The following is a 23,784-nucleotide window of genomic DNA, read 5'->3' as shown; positions in this document are numbered from 1 at the left end:
AAAAGTTGTTTAAATAGAAAACTAGTACCCTAGGTTTACAGAATATGAGTAAACTAAGATAATTGGTGCAGAAATCCACTTCTGGGGCCCACTTGGTGTGTGCTGGGGCTGAGACTGAAGCTATCCACGAGTTGAGGCCTTTCTTGGAGTTGAACTCCGAGTTATAACGTGTTTTGGGCGTTTAACTCCGGATCATGACATTTTTCTGGCGTTTAACTCCAGACAGCAGCATGTACTTGGCGTTCAATGCCAAGTTACGTCGTCTATCTTTGTGCAAAGTATGGACTATTATATATTGCTGGAAAGCCCTGGATGTCTACTTTCCAACGCCGTTGAGAGCGCGCCAATTGGACTCCTGTAGCTCCAAAAAATCCATTCCGAGTGCAGGGAGGTCAGGATCCAACAGCATCAGCAGTCCTTTTTCAACCTAACTCAGATTTTTGCTCAGCTCCCTCAATTTCAGCCAGAAAATACCTGAAATCACAGAAAAACACACAAACTCATAGTAAAGTCCAGAAATATGATTTTTGCCTAAAAACTAATAATATTCTACTAAAAACTAATTAAAACATACTAAAATCTACATGAAATTACCCCCAAAAAGCGTATAAAATATCCGCTCATCACAACACCAAACTTAAACTGTTGCTTGTCCTCAAGCAACTAGATAAATAAAATAGGTTTTTACAGAAATTAAGAAGTAATAATATTTTAGAGTTTTAAATGAAGCTCAGATTCTTATTAGATGAGCAGGGCTTGTAGCTTTTTGTTTCTGAACAGTTTTGGCATCTCCCTTTATCCTTTGAATTTTAGAATGATTGGCATCCATAGGAACTCAGAATTTAGATAGTATTATTGATTCTCCTAGTGTAGTATGTTGATTCTTGAACACAGTTATTTTATGAGTCTTGGCCGTGGCCCTAGGCACTTTGTTTTCCAGTATTACCACCAGATACATAAATGCCACAGACACATGACTAGGTGAACCTTTTCAGATTGTGACTCAGCTTTGCTAGAGTCCCCAGTCAGAGGTGTCCAGAGCTCTTGAGCACACTCTTTTTGCCTTGGATCACGACTTTAACCACTCAGTCTCAAGTTTGTAACTTGGACCTGCATGCCACAAGCACATGGTTAGGGACAGCTTGGTTTAGCCGCTTAGGCCTGGAACTATTTCCTTAGGCCCTCCTATCCACTGATGCTCAAAGCCTTGGATCCTTTTCACCCTTGCCTTTTGGTTTTAAGGGCTGTTTGGCTTTTATTCCTTTTTATCAATATAAATTTTTTCAGATCATCAATAATATTTTTCGTGTTCCTCATTCTTTCAGGAGCCAATATTCATCAAATTCAAAGTACAAGCTATGCACTGTTCAAGCATTCATTCAGAGAACAAAAAATATTGCCACCACACATAGTTAATTATAATTTTTATTATTAAGAACTCGAAAAATATAGATTACTTCTTTATTCTAAAAAAATCTACTACTTTATTCATGCCTGATGATGATGAGAAAAATAAATTATAGCTTAATTGGAAATAAAATTAAAATAGATATACTAATTACTACTACTACTACCACTATATATCTCCTAAGGTAAATTTTCATAATAACACTATCACAGAGTTAAAGCAAAAAAATTGGAACTCAACAACCTATTGTTTTGAGGAGTAGATGTTCCTCTAATCTGTGGGGTGTTTTTCAAGGATTAATTTTTGGCGCTTCAGCTCCCTTAGATCACGCCCTTGCTATTCCTGTTCCTTAAGCAGTTTGCAAAGCATGTTACTTTGATTGCTTTGTTCTTCCCTTATTTGGTCCATAGCTTCTTGCAATTTGGAAATAGAAGCCTCAAGATGTCCCCAATATTCGAATTGAGGCAGTTCTGGGAGGGCTTCCTGTGCTCTCCTCTTGGCTGAATCATCTTGTTGCTGTTGTCTGACCATTGATATTCCAGTGATTGGCCTCTCAACTGGGATATACTCTGTTATTCCCATCTTCACTCCAGCATCTTTGCAGAGCATAGAAATTAAGCTTGGATAGGCCAATCTGGCTTCCTTGGAATTCCTGTTTGCTATTTTGTATAGCTCACATGAGATCAGTTGATGGACTTCTACTTCTTTTCCCAACATGATGCAATGAATCATTACTGCTCTTTTAACAGTAACTTCAGAACGGTTGCTGGTGGGCAATATGGAACGCCCTATGAAATCTAGCCAGCCTCTGGCTACTGGTTTTAGATCTTCTCTTTTGAGTTGATTTGGGATGCCAGTCGTGCTGGTGGTCCACCTGGCTTCAGGGATGCATATATCCTCTAGAATCTTGTCCAGACCTTTATTTACCCTCATTATTCTCCTATTAAAGGAGTCTGGGTCATCTTTCAGTTGGGGAAGCTTAAATATCTCCCTGATCTTGTCAGGATGGGTATGAACAATCTTTCCTCTGACTAAGGTCCGATGGTCATAGAGACCAGCTCCAATTATTCTTTGCCTGTCTGTCTGCCATAGATTAGCATAGAACTCCTGAACCATGTTCCTTCCCACTTTCATTTCAGGATTGGCCAGAATTTCCCAGTTCCTGTTTCGAATTTGCTCTTGGATCTCCGGATATTCATCTTCTTTCAGATCAAATTTGACTTCCAGGATCATTGATCTGTGACTCATTATCTTGTAGTAATGGTCTGAATGTTCTTTAGTTAAGAACTTCCCTTGATTCCAAAGTGGTTTTGGAGTGTTCTCTTTCTTGCCTCTTGGGGTGGGTTGTTTTCCTTTAGGAGCCATGATCTAAATGAGTATGTTTTTGTGATCACGGATAAACACACCAAACTTAGAGCGTTGCTTGTCCTCAAGCAAAAGAGAAGAAAGAAGAGGGATAAGAGGAGAGCAAGTGTGGCATGGTGATGATGAGAGGGGCGCCGAATTCAATATATAGGGAGGGGGGTGGGAAATTTTCGAAAATAAGAAAAAGATAGGATAGAAGATATGATTTGTAAAAGATAGATATGATAAGAAAAAGATATAGTTTAAAAAGAGAAAGATCTGAATAATAATTAAAAGATAGATCTGAATTTTTAATTTTGAAAAGGATTTTAAAAAGATAATTGAGTTTTGAAAACAAACTTAAAAGAGTTGGATTGGATTGGAAAACAATTTGTCTTTATGGATTAAGATATATTTGAAATTTTTGAAACATGGATTTTTAGAAATCAGGATTTTTAGAAAACTAATTTGATATGAGGGATGACAATTTGAAACATGTTTATGTAAGAAATCATGAATTGAAACATAAAAATTTAGAAAAATTATAAAGAAAAACGAATTTTTACCTCCTCCTACCATCCTGGCGTTAAACGCTCAAACGATGCATGTTTTGGGCGTTTAACGCCCAAATGCTGCTTCTCCTGGGCGTTCAACGCCCAGCTGATGCTTCTTTCTGGCGTTGAACGCCAGGAGGTCCTTTGTCACTAGGCGTTTTTCTGAACGCCCAGGATGCTAACAATCTGGCGTTAAACGCCCAGAAGGTGCTTCTTTCTGGCGTTTAACGCCCAGATGGCTACCCTTACTGGCGTTGAACGCCCAGTGGGTGCTTCTTTTGGGCGTTCAACGCCCAAAGTGTTTCTTACTGGCTTTTTTCGCCAGTGAACTTCCAAATTCCCCTGTAACTCTGTGAAATCGATTAATTGCTTTTTACCTTGAAGATATGTGACCAATACCTGTAAAATTCAACAGAAACAAATAAAATTAAATTTTGTGATTGGCTGGGTTGCCTCCCAGCAAGCGCTTCTTTAATGTCATTAGCTGGACTATTACTGAGCTTTAATTAAGTCTCAGTTTTGAGCATTCTTGCTCAAAATTACCTTCAAGATAATGCTTAACTCTTTGTCCATTAACAATGAACTTTTTGTTAGAGTCATTATCCTAAAGCTCTATGTATCCATATGGTGATACACTTGTAATTACATATGGACCTCTCCACTGGGATTTTAATTTCCCGGGGAATAATTTGAGCCTAGAATTAAATAGCAGAACTTTCTGCCCCGGCTCAAAGACTCTGGATGACAATTTCTTATCATGCCATCTTTTTGCTTTCTCTTTGTATATTTTTGCATTCTCGAAAGCATTGAGTCTAAATTCCTCTAGCTCATTTAACTGGAGCAATCGTTTTTCTCCAGCTAACTTGGCATCAAGGTTTAGGAATCTGGTTGCCCAATAGGCCTTGTGTTCCAGTTCCACTGGCAAGTGACATGCCTTTCCATACACAAGCTGGTATGGAGAGGTCCCTATAGGGGTCCTGAATGCTGTTCTGTATGCCCACAGAGCATCATCCAAGCTTCTTGCCCAATCCCTTCTACAGTTAATTACAGTCCGTTTCAGGATTCTTTTGAGTTCTCTATTTGAGACTTCAGCTTGCCCATTAGTTTGTGGGTGATATGGAGTAGCTACCCTGTGGCTAACTCCATAACGTACCAGAGCAGAGTAAAGCTGTTTATTGCAGAAATGAGTGCCCCCATCACTGATTAATACTCTAGGGATACCAAATCTGCTGAAGATATGTTTCTGGAGGAATTTTAACACTGTTTTAGTGTCATTAGTGGGTGTTGTAATAGCCTCCACCCATTTGGATACATAATCCACTGCCACCAGAATATAAGTGTTTGAGTATGATGGTGGGAAAGGTCACATGAAGTCAATGCCCCATACATCAAACAACTCAATCTCCAAGATCCCTTGTTGAGGCATGGCATAACTATGAGGTAGATTGCCAGATCCTTGGCAACTGTCACAATTAAGCACAAACACTCGGGAATCTTTATAGAGAGTAGGCCAGTAGAAGCCACTTTGGAGGACTCTTGTGGCTGTTCGCTCACTTCCAAAATGTCCTCCATACTGTGATCCATGGCAGTGCCATAAAATCTTTTGCGCTTCTTCCTTAGGCACACATCTACGGATTACTCCGTCTGCACATCTCTTGAAGAGATATGGTTCATCCCAAAGATAGTACTTTGCATCTGTGATCAATTTCTTTGATTGCAGCCTACTGTACTCTTTGGGTATGAATCTCACTGCCTTGTAGTTTGCAATGTCTGCAAACAATGGAACTTCCTGGATGGCAAAGAGTTTCTCATCCGGAAAAGTTTCAGAGATTTCAGTGAGAGGGAGGGACGCCCCTTCTACTGGTTCTATTCGGGACAAGTGATCTGCTACTTGATTTTCTGTCCCTTTTCTGTCTCTTATTTCTATATCAAACTCTTGCAGGAGCAACACCCATCTTATAAGTCTAGGTTTTGAATCCTGCTTTGTGAGTAGATATTTAAGAGCATCATGATCAGTGTACACAATCACTTTTGATCCTACTAAATAGGATCTGAATTTGTCAATGGCGTAAACCACTGTAAGTAGCTCTTTTTCTGTGGTTGTGTAATTCTTCTGTGCATCATTTAGAACACGGCTGGCATAGTAAATGACATGCAGAAGCTTGTCATGCCTTTGTCCCAACACTGCACCAATGGCATGGTCACTGGCATCACACATCAATTCAAATGGTAATGTCCAGTCTGGTGCAGAGATGATTGGTGCTGTGACCAATTTAGCTTTCAGAGTCTCAAATGCCTGTAGACACTCTTTATCAAATATAAATGGCGTGTCAGCAGCTAGCAGGTTGCTCAGAGGTTTGGCGATTTTTGAAAAATCCTTTATAAACCTCCTATAGAATCCTGTATGCCCCAGAAAGCTTCTGATTGCCTTAACATTGGCAGGTGGTGGTAATTTTTCAATTACTTCTACCTTAACTTGATCCACCTCTATTCCATTGTTCGAAATTTTGTGCCCAAGGACAATTCCTTCAGTCACCATAAAGTGACATTTTTCCGAGTTTAAAACCAGGTTAGTCTCTTGGCATCTTTTCAGAACAAGTTCTAAATGGTTAAGGCAGGAGCTGAATGAGTCTCCAAATACTGAAAAGTCATCCATGAAGACTTCCAGGAATTTTTCCACCATATCAGAGAAAATTGAGAGCATGCACCTCTGAAAGGTTGCAGGTGCATTGCACAGGCCAAATGGCATCCTTCTGTATGCAAATACTCCAGATGGACATGTGAATGCCGTTTTCTCTTGATCCTGGGGATCTACTACAATTTGATTATAACCTGAATATCCATCCAGGAAGCAGTAGTATTCATGACCTGCTAGTCTTTCTAGCATTTGGTCTATGAATGGTAAAGGAAAATGATCCTTTCTGGTGGCTGTATTGAGCCTTCTATAATCAATACATATACGCCACCCTGTAACTGTTCTTGTAGGAACCAATTCATTTTTTTCATTATGAACCACTGTCATGCCTCCCTTCTTAGGGACGACTTGGACAGGGCTCACCCAGGGGCTGTCAGAAATAGGATAAATAATCCCAGCCTCTAGTAATTTAGTGACCTCCTTCTACACAACTTCCTTCATGGCTGGATTCAGCCGCCTTTGTGGTTGAACCACTGGCTTGGCGTCACCTTCCAATAGGATCTTGTGCATGCATCTGGCTGGGCTAATGCCCTTGAGATCACTGATGGACCACCCAAGAGCTGTCTTGTGTGTCCTTAGCACTTGAATTAGTGCTTTCTCTTCCTGTGGCTCTAAGGTAGAGCTTATGATTACAGGAAAGGTATCACCTTCTCCCAAGAATGCATATTTTAGGGATGGTGGTAATGGTTTGAGCTCGGGTTTAGGAGGTTTCTCCTCTTCCTGAGGGATTTTCAGAAGTTCTATTATTCTCTCTGATTCCTCCAGGTCAGGCTGAACATCTTTAAAGATGTCCTCTAGCTCTGATTCGAGACTCTCAGCCATATTGACCTCTCTTACCAGAGAGTCAATAATATCAACACTCATGCAGTCATTTGGGGTGTCTGGATGTTGCATGGCTTTGACAACATTCAACTTAAACTCCTCCTCATTGACTCTCAAGGTTACTTCCCCTTTTTGGACATCAATGAGGGTTCGGCCAGTTGCTAGGAAAGGTCTTCCTAGAATGAGAGTTGTACTCTTGTGCTCCTCCATTTCCAGCACCACAAAGTCAGTAGGAAAGGCAAATGGCCCAACCTTGACAATCATGTCTTCAATCACGCCTGATGGGTGTTTAATGGAGCCATCAGCAAGTTGAAGACATATCCTGGTTGGTTTGATTTCTTCAGTCAAACCAAGCTTTCTGATAATAGATGCAGGTATTAGGTTGATACTTGCCCCAAGATCACATAAAGCTTGCTTGGTACAAGTACCCTCTAATGTGCATGGTATCATAAAGCTCCCAGGATCTTTAAGCTTCTCAGGTAAGCTTTTCAGAATGACTGCACTGCATTCTTCAGTGAGGTAAACTTTTTAAGTTTCCCTCCAATCCTTCTTATGACTTAAGATCTCTTTCATGAACTTAGCATAAGAGGGTATTTGCTCAAGTGCTTCTGCAAACGGAATCTTTATTTCGAGAGTCCTGAGATAGTCTGCAAAGCGGGCAAATTGCTTATCCTGTTCCGCTTGGCGGAGTTTTTGAGGATAAGGCATTTTGGCTTTGTATTCCTCAACCTTAGTTGTTGCAGGTTTATTACCTACAGAAGTGGGTTGGGAAGCCTTTTTAGAGGGGTTGTCATCAGCACTTGTATGTGACTGATCCCCCACTGACATTTGGATGCCAGGGGTGGAAGCTGGAGTGGCGTTAGACGCCATCTCCCCATTTGTTACTGGCATCTGAACGCCAGAACCATGCTCCCTTTGGGCGTTCAACGCCGGATTCATGCTTGTTTCTGGCGTTGAACGCCAGGAATGAGCATAGGCTGGGCGTTCAGCGCTAGCATTATTCCTCTCTGGGCTCTGATTGTCCTCAGAGGGATTTTGAGTAGCCATTTGTTCATTTCTTGGCTTCCTGCTACTTTGAAGTGAGGTATTTAATGTTTTCCCACTTCTTAGTTGAACAGCTTGGCATTCTTCTGCTATTTATTTTGACAGTTGCTTTTCTGTTTGCCTTAACTATACTTCCATATTCCTGTTAGCCATTCTTGTTTCCTGTAGTATTTCCTTGAATTCGGCTAGCTGCTGAGTTAGAAAGTCTAATTGCTGATTGAATTCATTAGCCTGATCTACAGGACTGAGTTCAGCAGTTACTGTTTTAGCTTCTTCTTTCATGGAAGATTCACTGCTTAGGTACAGATGTTGATTTCTGGCAACTGTATCAATAAGCTCTTGAGCTTCTTCAATTGTTTTTCTCATATGTATAGATCCACCAGCTGAGTGGTCTAGAGAAATCTGAGCTTTTTCTGTAAGCCCATAGTAGAAGATGTCTAATTGCACCCATTCTGAAAACATTTCAGAGGGGCATTTTCTTAGCATCTCTCTGTATCTCTCCCATGCATCATAAAGAGATTCATTATCTCCTTGTTTAAAGCCTTAGATGCTTAGCCTTAGCTGTGTCATCCGTTTTGGAGGGAAATAGTGATTCAGGAATTTTTCTGACAGCTGTTTCCATGTTTTTATGCTGTTCTTAGGCTGGTTATTTAACCACCTCTTAGCTTGATCTTTTACAGCAAATGGAAACAGTAATAATCTGTAGACATCCTGATCCACTTCTTTATCATGTACTGTGTCAGCAATTTGTAAAAATTGTGCCAGAAACTCTGTAGGTTCTTCATGTGGAAGACCAGAATACTGGCAGTTTTGCTGCACCATGATAATGAGCTGAGGATTCAACTCAAAGCTACTAACTCCAATGGAGGGTATACAGATACTACTCCCATATGAAGCAGTAGTGGGGTTAGCATATGACCCCAGAGTCCACCTGGACTGATCATTCCCACTTAATTCCATGATGGAATAAAAGAGATGATATGTATGTTGATATTATTTATTTTATAAAAATTAATTTTTATAAAATAAAATAAAAACGAAATAAATAAAGGAAATTGGAAATATTTTGAAATTGAAATTTGAATTTTTATATAAAATTTTCGAAAAATGTAGTTCAAAATTAGTTAGAAAGTATATATTGGACTCCTGTAGCTCCAAAAAATCCATTCCGAGTGCAGGGAGGTCAGGATCCAACAGCATCAGCAGTCTTTTTTCAGCCTAACTCAGATTTTTGCTCAGTGGTGCGCGAAATTGTGAACAATACTTTTCACAACTCTCATAATCCCCGGTCATGAACCCCAAAAACTTGGTGTTCAATACCATGGCATTACACAACTTCGCACAACTAACCAGCAAGTGCACTGGGTCGTCCAAGTAATAAACCTTACGCGAGTAAGGGTCGATCCCACGGAGATTGTTAGTATTGAAGCAAGCTATGGTCATCTTGTAAATCTTAGTCAGGCAAACTCAAATAGTAATGGTGATGAACGAAAATAACAAAAAGGTAAAGATAGAGATACTTATGTAATTCATTGGTAGGAACTTCAGATAAGCGCATGAAGATGCCTTCCCTTCCGTCTCTCTGCTTTCCTACTGTCTTCATCCAATCCTTCTTATTCCTTTCCATGGCAAGCTTGTGTAGGGTTTCACCGTTGTCAATGGCTACCTCCCATCCTCTCAGTGAAAGCGATTGCATATGCTCTGTCACAGCATAGCGGAATTCGGCTGTCGGTTCTCGGTCAGGCCGGAATAGAATCCATCGATTCTTTTGCGTCTGTCACTAACGCCCCGCCTGCTAGGAGTTTGAAGCACGTCACAGTCATTCAGTCATTGAATCCTACTCAGAATACCACAGACAAGGTTAGACCTTCCGGATTCTCTTGAATGCCGCCATCAGTTCTTGCCTATACCACGACGATTCCGATTAAAGAATCCAAGAGATATTCACCCAATTGAAGGTAGAACGGAGGTGGTTGTCAGTCACACGTTCATAGGTGAGAATGATGATGAGTGTCACGGATCATCACATTCATCAAGTTGAAGAGCAAGTGATATCTTAGAACAAGAACAAGCGGAATTGAATGGAAGAACAATAGTAATTGCATTAATACTCGAGGTACAGCAGAGCTCCACACCTTAATCTATGGTGTGTAGAAACTCCACCGTTGAAAATACATAAGCATAAGGTCTAGGCATGGCCGAATGGCCAGCCTCCCAATGAGGGTTCAATCATAAAAATGTATGATCAAAAAGCTCTAGTGATCGAAAGACCCCCAATACAATAGTAAAAGGTCCTACTTATAGAAAACTAGTATCCTAAGGTTTACAGAAATGAGTAAATGACATAAAAATCCACTTCCGGGTCAACTTGGTGTGTGCTTGGGCTGAGCAATGAAGAAGTTTCGTGCAGAGACTCTTCTTGGAGTTAAACGCCAGCTTTAGTGCCAGTTTGGGCGTTTAACTCCCATTTTGGTGCCAGTTCCGGCGTTTAACGCTGGAATTTCTGAAGGTGACTTTGAACGCCGGTTTGGGCCATCAAATCTTGGGCAAAGTATGGACTATCATATATTGCTGGAAAGCCCAGGATGTCTACTTTTTAACGCCGTTGAGAACGCGTCAATTGGGCTTTTGTAGCTCCAGAAAATCCACTTCGAGTGCAGGGAGGTCAGAATCCAACAGCATCTGCAGTCCTTTTCAGTCTCTGAATCAGATTTTTGCTCAGGTCCCTCAATTTCAACCAGAAAATACCTGAAATCACAGAAAAATACACAAACTCATAGTAAAGTCCAGAAAAGTGAATTTTAACTAAAAACTAATAAAAATATACTAAAAACTAACTATATCATACCAAAAACATACTAAAAACAATGCCAAAAAGCATACAAATTATCCGCTCATCACAACACCAAACTTAAATTGTTGCTTGTCCTCAAGCAACTGAAAATCAAATAAGATAAAAAGAAGAGAATATGCAATGAATTCCAAAAACATCTGTGAAGATCAGTATTAATTAGATGAGCGGGGCTTTTAGCTTTTTGTCTCTGAATAGTTTTGGCATCTCACTCTATCCTTTGAAATTCAGAATGGTTGGCTTCTTTAGGAACTCAGAATCCAGATAGTGTTATTGATTCTCCTAGTAAAGTATGATGATTCTTGAACATAGCTACTTATTGAGTCTTGGCTGTGGCCCAAAGCACTCTGTCTTCCAGTATTACCACCGGATACATACATGCCACAGACACATAATTGGGTGAACCTTTTCAGATTGTGACTCAGCTTTGCTAGAGTCCCCAATTAGAGATGTCCAGGGTTCTTAAGCACACTCTTATTGCCTTGGATCACAACTTTATTTCTTTCTTTCCTCTCTTTTTCGTTTTCTTTTTTTTTTCGATTTTTTTTTCATAGCTTTTTCTTGCTTCAAGAATCATTTTTAATGATTTTTCAGATCCTCAGTAACATGTCTCCTTTTTCATCATTCTTTCAAGAGCCAACATTCATGAACCACAAATTCAAAAGACATATGCACTGTTTAAGCATACATTCAGAGAACAAAAGTATTGCCACCACATCAAAATAATTAAACTGTTATAAAATTCAAAATTCATGCAATTCTTTCTTTTATCAATTAAGCACATTTTTATTTAAGAAAGGTGATGGATTCATAGGACATTCATAACTTTAAGGCATAGACACTAAGACACTAATGATCACAAGACACAAACATGGATAAACATAAGCATAAAATTCGAAAAACAGAAGAACAAAGAACAAGGAAATCAAAGAACGGGTCCACCTTAGTGATGGCGGCTCTTTCTTCCTCTTGAAGATCCTATGGAGTGCTTGAGCTCCTCAATGTCTCTTCCTTGTCTTTGTTGCTCCTCCCTCATGATTCTTTGATCTTCTTTAATCTCATGAAGGATGATGGAGTGTTCTTGATGCTCCACCCTTAGTTGTCCCATGTTGGAACTCAATTCTCCTAGGGAGGTGTTTAATTGCTCCCAGTAGTTTTGTGGAGGAAAGTGCATTCCTTGAGGAATCTCAGGGATCTCATGATGAGTGGGATCTCTTGTGTGCTCCATCCTTTTCTTAGTGATGGGCTTGTCCTCCTCAATGGGGGTGTCTCCCTCTATGTTAACTCCAACTGAATAACAGAGGTGACAAATGAGATGAGGAAAGGCTAACCTTGCCAAGGTAGAGGACTTGTCCGCCACCTTATAGAGTTCTTGGGCTATAACCTCATGAACCTCTATTTCTTCTCCAATCATGATGCTATGGATCATGATAGCCCGGTCTATGGTAACTTCGGACCGGTTGCTAGTGGGAATGATTGAGCGTTGTATAAACTCTAACCATCCTCTAGCCACGGGTTTGAGGTCATGCCTTCTCAATTGAACCGGCTTTCCTCTTGAATCTCTCTTCCATTGGGCGCCCTCTTCACATATGACTGTGAGGACTTGGTCCAACCTTTGATCAAATTGACCCTTCTAGTGTAAGGATGTTCATCTCCTTGCATCATAGGCAAGTTGAACGCCACCCTCACACTTTCCGGACTAAAATCCAAGTATTTCCCCCGAACCATAGTAAGATAATTCTTTGGATTCAGGTTCACACTTTGGTCATAGTTCTTGGTGATCCATGCATTGGCATAGAACTCTTGAACCATCAAGATTCCGACTTGTTGAATGGGGTTGGTAAGAACTTCCCAACCTCTTCTTCGGATCTCATGTCGGATCTCCAGATATTCACCCTTCTTGAGTGAAAAAGGGACCTCGGGGATCACCTTCTTCAAGGCCACAACTTCATAGAAGTGGTCTTGATGCACCCTTGAGATGAATCTTTCCATCTCCCATGACTCGGAGGTGGAAGCTTTTGCCTTCCCTTTCCTCTTTCTAGAGGTTTCTCCGGCCTTGGATGCTATAAATGGTTATGGAAAAACAAAAAGCAATGCTTTTACCACACCAAACTTAAAATGTTTGCTCGTCCTCGAGCAAAAGAAGAAAGAAGAGAGTAGAAGAAGAAGAAATGAGGAGAAAGGGAATGGCTTTGTATTCGGCCAAAGGGGAGAGAAATGGTGTTTAAGGTGTGTGAAAATGAAGGAGTGAAGGAGGGTTTATATAGGAGGGGGGAGAGGGATGTTCGGCCATTTGAGGGTGGGTTTGGGTGGGAAATTGGTTTGAATTTGAATGGTGGGGTAGGTGGGGTTTTATGAAGGATGGATGTGAGTGGGTGAAGAAGAGAGAGAGAGTTGTAGGGTAGGTGGGGATCCTGTGGGGTCCACAGATCCTGAGGTGTCAAGGAAAAGTCATCCCTGCACCAAATGGCAAACAAAATCACGTTTTATGCCTTTTCTGGCGTTAAACGCAAGGCTGGTGCCCATTTCTGGCGTTTAACGCCAGCTTCTTGCCCTTCTCTGGCGTTTAACGCCAGTCTGGTGCCCCTTTCTGGCGTTAAACGCCCAGAATGGTGCCAGACTGGGCGTTAAACGCCCAACAGCTAACCTCACTGGCGTTTAAACGCCAGTGGGTGCGTCCTCCAGGGTGTGCTGTTTTTCTTCCTGTTTTTCATTCTGTTTTTGCTTTTTCATTGATTTTGTGACTTCTTATGATCATCAACCTACAAAAAAGAGAAAATAACAAAATAAAATAAAAAAAATATAACATTGGGTTGCCTCCCAACAAGCACTTCTTTATTGTCATTAGCTTGACAGAGGACTCTCATGGAGCCTCAGAAATGCTCAGAGCTATGATGGAACCTCCCAACACCAAACTTAGAGTTTGAATGTGGGGGTTCAACACCAAACTTAGAGTTTGGTTGTGGCCTCCCAACACCAAACTTAGGGTTTGACTGTGGGGGCTCTGTTTGGCTCTGTTTTGAGAGAAGCTCTTCATGCTTCCTCTCCATGATGACAGAGGAATATCCTTAGGCCTTAAACACCAAGGATTCTTCATTCACTTGAATGATCAACTCTCCTCTATCAACATCAATCACAACCTTTGCTGTGGCTAGGAAGGGTCTGCCAAGGATGATGGATTCATCCATGCACTTCCCAGTCTCTAGGACTATGAAATCAGTAGGGATGTAATGGTCTTCAACCTTTACCAGAACATCCTCTACAAGTCCATAGGCTTGTTTTCTTGAGTTGTCTGCCATCTCTAGTGAGATTTTTGCAGCTTGCACCTCAGAGATCCCTAACTTCTCCATTACAGAGAGAGGCATGAGGTTTACACTTGACCCTAAGTCACACAAGGCCTTCTTGAAGGTCATGATGCCTATGGTACAAGGTATAGAAAACTTCCCAGGGTCCTGTCTCTTTTGAGGCAGTTTTTGCCTAGACAAGTTATCCAGTTCTTTGGTGAGCAAAGGGGGTTCATCCTCCCAAGTCTCATTTCCAAATAACTTGTCATTCAGCTTCATGATTGCTCCAAGGTATTTAGCAACTTGCTCTTCAGTGACATACTCATCCTCTTCAGAGGAAGAATACTCATCAGAGCTCATGAATGGCAGAAGTAAGTCTAGTGGAATCTCTATGGTCTCATTTTGAGCCTCAGATTCCCATGGTTCCTCATTGGGGAACTCATTGGAGGCCAGTGGACGCCCAGTGAGGCCTTCCTCAGTGGCGTTCACTGCCTCTTCTTCCTCCCAAAATTCGGCCATGTTGATGGCCTTGCACTCTCCTTTTGGATTCTCTTCTGTATTGCTTGGAAGAGTACTAGGAGGGAGTTCAGTAATTTTCTTGCTCAGCTGACCCACTTGTCCTTCCAAATTTCTGATGGAGGACCTTGTTTCAGTCATGAAACTTTGAGTGGTTTTGATTAGATCAGAGACCATTGTTGCTAAGTCAGAGGTATTCTGCTTAGAGCTCTCTGTCTGTTGCTGAGAAGATGATGGAAAAGGTTTGCTATTGCTAAACCTGTTTCTTCCACCATTATTGTTATTGAAACCTTGTTGAGGTCTCTGTTGATCCTTCCATGAGAGATTTGGATGATTCCTCCATGAAGGATTGTAGGTGTTTCCATAGGGTTCTCCCATGTAATTCACCTCTTCCATTGAAGGGTTCTCAGGATCATAAGCTTCTTCCTCAGATGAAGCTTCCTTAGTACTGCTTGGTGCATTTTGCATTCCAGACAGACTTTGAGAAATCATATTGACTTGTTGAGTCAATATTTTGTTCTGAGCCAATATGGCATTCAGAGTGTCAATCTCAAGAACTCCTTTCTTCTGACTAGTCCCATTGTTCACAGGATTTCTTTCAGAAGTGTACATGAATTGGTTATTTGCAACCATTTCAATCAGTTCTTGAGCTTCAGTAGGCGTCTTCTTCAGATGAAGAGATCCTCCAGAAGAGCTATCCAAAGACATCTTGGACAGTTTAGAGAGACCATCATAGAAAATACCTATGATACTCCATTCAGAAAGCATGTCAGAGGGACATTTTCTGATTAATTGTTTGTATCTTTCCCAAGCTTCATAGAGGGATTCTCCTTCCTTCTGTCTGAAGGTTTGGACTTCCACTCTAAGCTTACTCAATTTTTGAGGTGGAAAGAACTTTGCGAAGAAGGCATTGACTAGCTTTTCCCAAGAGTCCAGGCTTTCTTTAGGTTGAGAGTCCAACCATGTTCTAGCTCTGTCTCTTACAGCAAAAGGGAATAGCATAAGTCTGTAGACCTCAGGGTCAACCCCATTAGTCTTGACTGTGTCACAGATTTGCAAGAACTCAGCTAAAAACTGATGAGGATCTTCCAGTGGAAGTCCATGGAACTTGCAATTCTGTTGCATTAGAGAAACTAATTGAGGCTTAAGCTCAAAGTTGTTTTGCTCTAATGGCAGGTATAGAGATGCTTCTCCCATAGAAGTCGGGAGTATGTGCAGTAAAGTCACCCAGCACCTTCCTTGCATTGTTCGCATTGTTGTTGTTTTCGGCTGCCATTTGTTCTTCTTTTTTGAAGAATTCGGTTAGGTGCTCTAAAGAGAGTTGTGCTTTGGCTTCTCTGAGCTTTCTCTTCAAGGTCCTTTCAGGTTCAGGATCAGCCTCAACAAGAATGCCTTTGTCTTTGCTCCTGCTCATAAGAAAGAGAAGAGAACAAGAAGTGTGGAATCCTCTATGTCACAGTATAGAGATTCCTTGAAGTGTCAGAGGAAAAGAAGAGTAGAAGACAGAAGTAGAAAATTCGAACTTATCAAAGGAGATGGAGTTCGAATTTTGCATTAAGGGATAGTGTTAGTCCATAAATAGAAGGATGTGAGAAGGAGGGAAGTGATTTTCGAAAATTAAGTAGAAAATTTGAAAACATTTTTGAAAAACATTACTTAATTTTCGAAAATGAAGAGTGGGAAAGAAATAAGGTGATTTTTGAAAAAGATTTTGAAATTAGAAATCAAAAAGGTTTGATTGAAAACTATTTTGAAAAAGATTTGGTTAAGAAGATATGATTAGTTTTAAAAAGATGTGATTGAGAAAATATGATTTGAAAAACATTTTAAAAAGATTTGATTTGAAAAGTAAAAACTTGACTAACAAGAAAAGATATGATTCAAACATTAAACCTTCCTCAACAGAAAAGGTAACATACTTGAAATGTTGAATCAAATCATTAATTGATAGTAAGTATCTTTAAAAATGGAAAGAAATTGGTTTTGAAAAAGATTTGATTGAAAAATTGATTTGAAAAAGATTTGATTTTGAAAAGATTTTGAAAACTTAGAAAAAATTTGATTTGAAAACAAAATCTTCCCTTCTAGCCATCCTGGCGTTAAACGCCCAGAATGGTGCACATTCTGGCGTTTAACGCCCAAAATGCTACCCTTTTGGGCGTTAAACGCCCAACCAGGTACCCTGGCTGGCGTTTAAACACCAGTCTGTCCTTCTTCACTGGGCGTTTTGAACGCCCAGCTTTTTCTGTGCAATTTCTCTGCTGTATGTTCTGAATCTTCAATTCTCTGTATTATTGACTTGAGAAGACACAAATTAAAAATATTTTTGGATTTTTAATAATAAGGAAAAATCAAAATGCAACAAGAATCAAATAACAATGCATGCAAGACACCAAACTTAGCAGTTTGTATACTGCTGACACTAACAGGATGAAAATGCATATGAGACACACAAAACACTCAAATCAATAGAATTCAAAGATTAGAGCACGAAAATTATCAAGAATTACTTGAAAATCCTTAAGATACATGAATGAATGCATGCAATTGACACCAAACTTAGAATGAAACACTAGACTCAAACAAGAAATGTTTTTTTTGGATTTTATGATTTTTTTTAATTTTTTTGTGTTTTTCGAAAATTAAGTGGAAAAAGATATCAAAATTCTCAATGAGAATTCCAGGAATCAGTGCAATGCTAGTCTAAGACTCCGGTCCAGGAATTAGACATGGCTTCACAGCCAGCCAAGCTTCCAAAGAAAGCTTCGGTCCAAAACACTAGACATGGCCAGAGGCCAGCCAAGCCTTAGCAGATCACTGCTCCAAAAGCAAGATTGATAAAGATCAACAAGCTCTTGTGGTGATAAGTTGAAACCTCGGTCTAATGAGATTAGACATGGCTTCTCAGCCAGCCAGATTTCAACAAATCATCATGAAACTCTAGAATTCATCTTCAAGAATTTCGAAAAAAAAATAAATACCTAATCTAAGCAACAAGAAGAACCTTCAGTTGTCCAAACTGAACAATCCCTGGCAATAACGCCAAAAACTTGGTGTTGTTGCCGGATCTTGGCACTGATGTTACCAAAAGCTTGCTCAAAACTTGAACAATCCCCGGCAACGGCGCCAAAAACTTGGTGCGCGAAATTGTGAACAATACTTTTCACAACTCTCATAATCCCCGGTCATGAACCCCAAAAACTTGGTGTTCAATACCATGGCATTACACAACTTCGCACAACTAACCAGCAAGTGCACTGGGTCGTCCAAGTAATAAACCTTACGCGAGTAAGGGTCGATCCCACGGAGATTGTTAGTATTGAAGCAAGCTATGGTCATCTTGTAAATCTTAGTCAGGCAAACTCAAATAGTAATGGTGATGAACGAAAATAACAAAAAGGTAAAGATAGAGATACTTATGTAATTCATTGGTAGGAACTTCAGATAAGCGCATGAAGATGCCTTCCCTTCCGTCTCTCTGCTTTCCTACTGTCTTCATCCAATCCTTCTTATTCCTTTCCATGGCAAGCTTGTGTAGGGTTTCACCATTGTCAATGGCTACCTCCCATCCTCTCAGTGAAAGCGATTGCATATGCTCTGTCACAGCATAGCGGAATTCGGCTGTCGGTTCTCGGTCAGGCCGGAATAGAATCCATCGATTCTTTTGCGTCTGTCACTAACGCCCCGCCTGCTAGGAGTTTGAAGCACGTCACAGTCATTCAGTCATTGAATCCTACTCAGAATACCACAGACAAGGTTAGACCTTCCGGATTCTCTTGAATGCCGCCATCAGTTCTTGCCTATACCACGACGATTCCGATTAAAGAATCCAAGAGATATTCACCCAATTGAAGGTAGAACGGAGGTGGTTGTCAGTCACACGTTCATAGGTGAGAATGATGATGAGTGTCACGGATCATCACATTCATCAAGTTGAAGAGCAAGTGATATCTTAGAACAAGAACAAGCGGAATTGAATGGAAGAACAATAGTAATTGCATTAATACTCGAGGTACAGCAGAGCTCCACACCTTAATCTATGGTGTGTAGAAACTCCACCGTTGAAAATACATAAGCATAAGGTCTAGGCATGGCCGAATGGCCAGCCTCTCAATGAGGGTTCAATCATAAAAATGTATGATCAAAAAGCTCTAGTGATCGAAAGACCCCCAATACAATAGTAAAAGGTCCTACTTATAGAAAACTAGTATCCTAAGGTTTACAGAAATGAGTAAATGACATAAAAATCCACTTCCGGGCCCACTTGGTGTGTGCTTGGGCTGAGCAATGAAGAAGTTTCGTGCAGAGACTCTTCTTGGAGTTAAACGCCAGCTTTAGTGCCAGTTTGGGCGTTTAACTCCCATTTTGGTGCCAGTTCCGGCGTTTAACGCTGGAATTTCTGAAGGTGACTTTGAACGCCGGTTTGGGCCATCAAATCTTGGGCAAAGTATGAACTATCATATATTGCTGGAAAGCCCAGGATGTCTACTTTCCAACGCCGTTGAGAGCGCGCCAATTGGGCTTCTGTAGCTCCAGAAAATCCACTTCGAGTGCAGGGAGGTCAGAATCCAACAGCATCTGCAGTTCTTTTTAGTCTCTAAATCAGATTTTTGCTCAGGTCCCTCAATTTCAGCCAGAAAATACCTGAAATCACAGAAAAACACACAAACTCATAGTAAAGTCCAGAAAAATGAATTTTAACTAAAAACTAATAAAAATATACTAAAAACTAACTATATCATACCAAAAACATACTAAAAACAATGCCAAAAAGCATACAAATTATCCGCTCATCACTCAGCTCCCTCAATTTCAGCCAGAAAATACCTGAAATCACAGAAAAACACACAAACTCATAGTAAAGTCCAGAAATATGATTTTTGCCTAAAAACTAATAATATTCTACTAAAAACTAATTAAAACATACTAAAATCTACATGAAATTACCCCCAAAAAGCGTATAAAATATCCGCTCATCAATGATTCATAAGGGTTTACCAATTTCTTACATTATTCACGGATCAATTGGACAAAATCCAGTAATTATCCGCTGCTAGAGATCACCTAAACCATCAAAATCATTCAATTCCTCAATACCCAAACTCAAAACCAACGAGATTGAGGAGAGAAAGAATTGGGAAATAAATTAAAGTTTCTTACCACTTTTTTCAAATAGAATTGAAGAGAATTCTAAGATGAACATGTTGTTACTGACGGCTCGTCGATCGGAGCTCCGGATCAAAAGTTATATGGATTTGAAATCAAATTAAGGATTTGGAATCAACGTTCTTCCCCCAAATGTATATATATCAACGTGTGTTTCGTCTGGGGAAGAGAAGAAGAGCTGCGCTCTTAAGTATTGGTGGATTTTGGGTCTAGTTTGGGCCCAATTCAACCGGTTTGGCTCATTTGGCCAAATTTTGGGCCAAAACCTTTAAAATTAGTATCAAAATTCATATTTTAATTATTTATTCCATTCTAAACTATAAAATTTAATCTTTTAATTACTTTAAATAATAATTAATTTACTGGTTAAGAATTTACTAATTTTTCAGGATTTTACATATTTGTTCAATGCACTGTGTTATTACAAGAGTATGACAAGGTAATTACTAGTGGGTCTTTTGGGTACTTCTTATGTTGTGTTACGTCTGACTAGGTCTACAAGAGTTAATTAGCGATAATATATTGTATGGTGGTGTTTGGATTACCTGCAAAGAATTTTGTGCTGTGTATTGTCATTTCACCAAGCAGGTATACACACTGTACAATAATATGTTTTCTTATGTTAAAATTTGAGTTGATATTATGAGAAAGTATCTTCCAATGTTACTTTTTCAGGTTTTTGAGGAATATAGATTGGGACTAAACACTTTATCTCACTGTGTATCTCATATTTCTCCTGAAATTACATTGAAAGGCAAAGACTTCAGCTAATTGGGATCATGTGCATGTTAATCGCCTCGTGAGTTCTCGAATTTAATGAAGACTTTTCATGACTTTGCATTCATATTCTTCAAATGATCCTTTTTTACCAGGATATTGAAATTGAGTTTTTCATTTAAGTTGATGCTGTTGTGATTCCAAATTTAGCTATTGGTGAAACATGCTTCTTATGCTAATTGACATCAATTATAACTTAGTACTCTTGATTTATGCAATGTAGGATTATTAATCTTGAAGAATTTTGAAGATGTCAATTTGTCTTGTGTTTTTTGTGATTGAAGAAAATATGAAGTAATTATAGCTGAGGACTATGATGATGACGAGAATGAAGATGACATTGAGGATTATAGCTAATATTTTTAGTATGGTTGAACAATATACTGAGGATTATAGTTGATATATCCCTATACTTTATTTATGTTTTGAATTGACTTGCTTGTTTATAGTATTTTTCTTCTAGTTTGATAATAAGATGAACTTTTTTATTTTTTAAAAACAATGAATGTTCAAATACAGCTTAGATGAAAATTTGTCTTGATTAAATTTATATTTATTTTGTATTAAATTAGGTTTATTTTACAATAGAAAAATCTAAAAAAAAATTTCATTTTACCTTACTAACAAATTTATAGACAGAAAATTTGTTTGTATTCAAAGTTCTTATGCTTTTCTAGGCTCCAATTATTGATAGAAAATCTGTTGAAAAATCTGACGCTAGCATCGGCAGAAAATCTGTAAAAAAAATCTGATGTTATTTATCGACAAAAAATCTATCCAAAAATTTGACGCTAGTTACCGATGGAAAATCTGTCGGAAAAATTGACATTTTTAATGAAATGACGGGGACGATTATCGAAGAAAAATTTGTCAATAAATAATTTTCGAAGAGACTTTATAGAGGGACAAAATCCATTGGTAACTAAAAATTCATCTATAATAAAGTCCAAATCTGTCTGTAGTAAGCAATTTTCTAGTTGTGAAAGAACATTTAGTAAATCCGATGGCAACAATGGCAGGTGAATCTGAGAATAACAAATGGCACGAAAAATTAGTCTGACACCAAGATTACTGTTGAATTATTTCCAACAATAATAGTTTCCAATAATCGTGACCCTAAATATTGTTACTGTCGAAGTTTTCCGATGATAATTAGTATCGTATTACAAAAATCTAATAATAACTCTTTACCAACAAGACTTTTTCCGTCAGATTTTTAAAGTGAATCCGATGATAATTATTGACTTTTTGTAGTGGTTGCAAGAGACAATATATTTTTGCAACTTGCGAAAAGCAAAATAAAAATTTCCTTCTTTACTATTATATGATCAACCATTACTAATAGTCATTACAACTAGTAAATTATCGACGATCAAGCTGCTACCAAAACACAAGGCTATTAGTAATATAGGTAAATTTTTTTTTTTGGACAAGCCAACTATACTGATGGCTAATCAAGCAACACACTACTAGAAAACTATTTATTACATACGAATATTTTCGACAGATTTTATCCAACAAAAATACAGACAAATTTTGAGAGAATTTCTGTCGAAAACAAAGAAAAATGAATTAGCATAAATTACAGAGGAAAAAAAACCATCGATAATTCAATCAGAAAAATTAATTTTTTGGTGGGAAATAATTACCGACAGAAAATGCGTCTGTATTTAAATGAACTAAAATGTTGCGTTTTGTTAAATTATTACAGACATATTTTCTGCCTATATTTTAAAATATTCTGTCAGAAAAATTGAGAGCGTCGCCAACCTTCACTCTTGTGAGATACGCACCCTCTGGCTTTCTGCATTGCTAGATCAAAAGTTCATTGATTTGCTATTTATTGCTATTGCTGATATTCCAGGTTCCTTAGTCCCCTCATTGCGGTTTTCCTCATACTAATTTGTGTTTTTTTTAGAGATTTTTGGTCCAATCCCTTCAATTTTTTGTTTGGAGTTCAGGTTAGAGCTTCAAATCCTATAGTTTCCATCTTTGAGATAAGTTTTGCCTAGGCACCAGCCCTATTAATACAATTGTTAAACTATGAAAGTTGTTTCATGTTTTCTTTTATGTAATGGCTACATGATTCTATTTCTAGGGTTTTGGAATCTAAGTTCATTTACCACTTGATTTGTATATTAATTAGTAAAAGTGTTATATTATTATATTTTTCACCCAGGGCTAAATTTATATCTACAGAAGAAAGAACTGGTGTCACTTTTGATGATTTAGCTATCCAGGAAAAGAGGGAATTACAAGAGATTTTATGAATTTTAAAGAATGATGAGGAGTTTCAAGACAAAGGAATTTATTGTAAAAAAAGGTATGCTTCTCCACGGACCTTCAGGAACTGATAAAACTCTACTGACTAAAGCCAACGCTGGGGAAGCAGGGTTGCCTTTTTCTGCGGCAAATGGCACGGATTTTGTAGAGGTGATGCCTGTTCTCCAAAGATATTCACCCGTATTGAATAGAAAGTAGCAAGTATAATTTTGGAATATAATTTCTATTCAACTTTCAAATTTAAAAATAATTTAATTCTTTAGGAGAATGAGGATGCAAATAATATTTGAATTAAGCACTCATTTGGTTTTCCTAAGATACAGGCATATTAGTTTGGTCCTTCGATAATGATACAGGCATATTAGTTTGGTCCTTCGATAATGATACATCAAAATTGTCATTCAATGTGAAATCTTAACAAAAATTGGCTAATTTAGCTTTGGGTCATTTCAATGTATCAGTATATCACTATTAAAGGGCCAAGGATGAAACATGCATCTTTGATGATGCAAATGTTTTGATCTAAATGTGCATGCAGGTCTGACATTGATTAGAGTGTGCTAGTTGTGATCGTACCTAGATCATATGCTCCTCTCTGTAAATGAATGAAACTTATACCCATGAAGTGTGGAATATTCAATGCATAAACATTGTCTTCATCTTTAAAGTTAAAAATATTTAATTTGCTATTCTCCCAGATGTTTGTAAGGGTTGCTGCATCACGTGTTAAGGATCTTTTTGCTAGTGCAAGATCATTTTCACCTTCTATCATATTTATTAATGAGATAGATGCTATTGGTAGCAAGCGTTAAGGACCTGTCATTGGTAGAGTAAGATTCAAACAACTTTTATATTCTTTTTGTGCTCATAATTGATTACAAGCAGTAAGAGAGAGAGAGAGAGAGAGAGAGAGAGAGAGAGAGAGAGAGAGAGAGAGAGAGAGAGAGAGAGAGAGAGAGAGAGAGAGAGAGTTAATTAGTTCTATTTCAGATGGTATCACATTTTCCTAATATAGATAAAGAGAAAGTTAATATAGATAC

At 38.8% G+C, this 23,784-nt stretch overlaps 1 non-coding gene across 1 annotated transcript; it reads left to right on the top strand.

Annotated features, from left to right (window-relative positions):
* The first annotated feature begins 15,280 nt into the window (after positions 1-15,280).
* LOC112718871 (small nucleolar RNA R71) lies at positions 15,281-15,388 on the top strand. Its single transcript, XR_003161198.1, has one exon. It is a non-coding gene; the product is annotated as a small nucleolar RNA R71 (small nucleolar RNA).
* Positions 15,389-23,784: the final 8,396 nt, after the last annotated feature.

This window comes from Arachis hypogaea, chromosome 10, assembly GCF_003086295.3.
Source record: "Arachis hypogaea cultivar Tifrunner chromosome 10, arahy.Tifrunner.gnm2.J5K5, whole genome shotgun sequence".
Lineage (NCBI taxonomy): Eukaryota > Viridiplantae > Streptophyta > Magnoliopsida > Fabales > Fabaceae > Arachis > Arachis hypogaea.
This window is presented reverse-complemented; position numbering and strand designations above follow the sequence as displayed.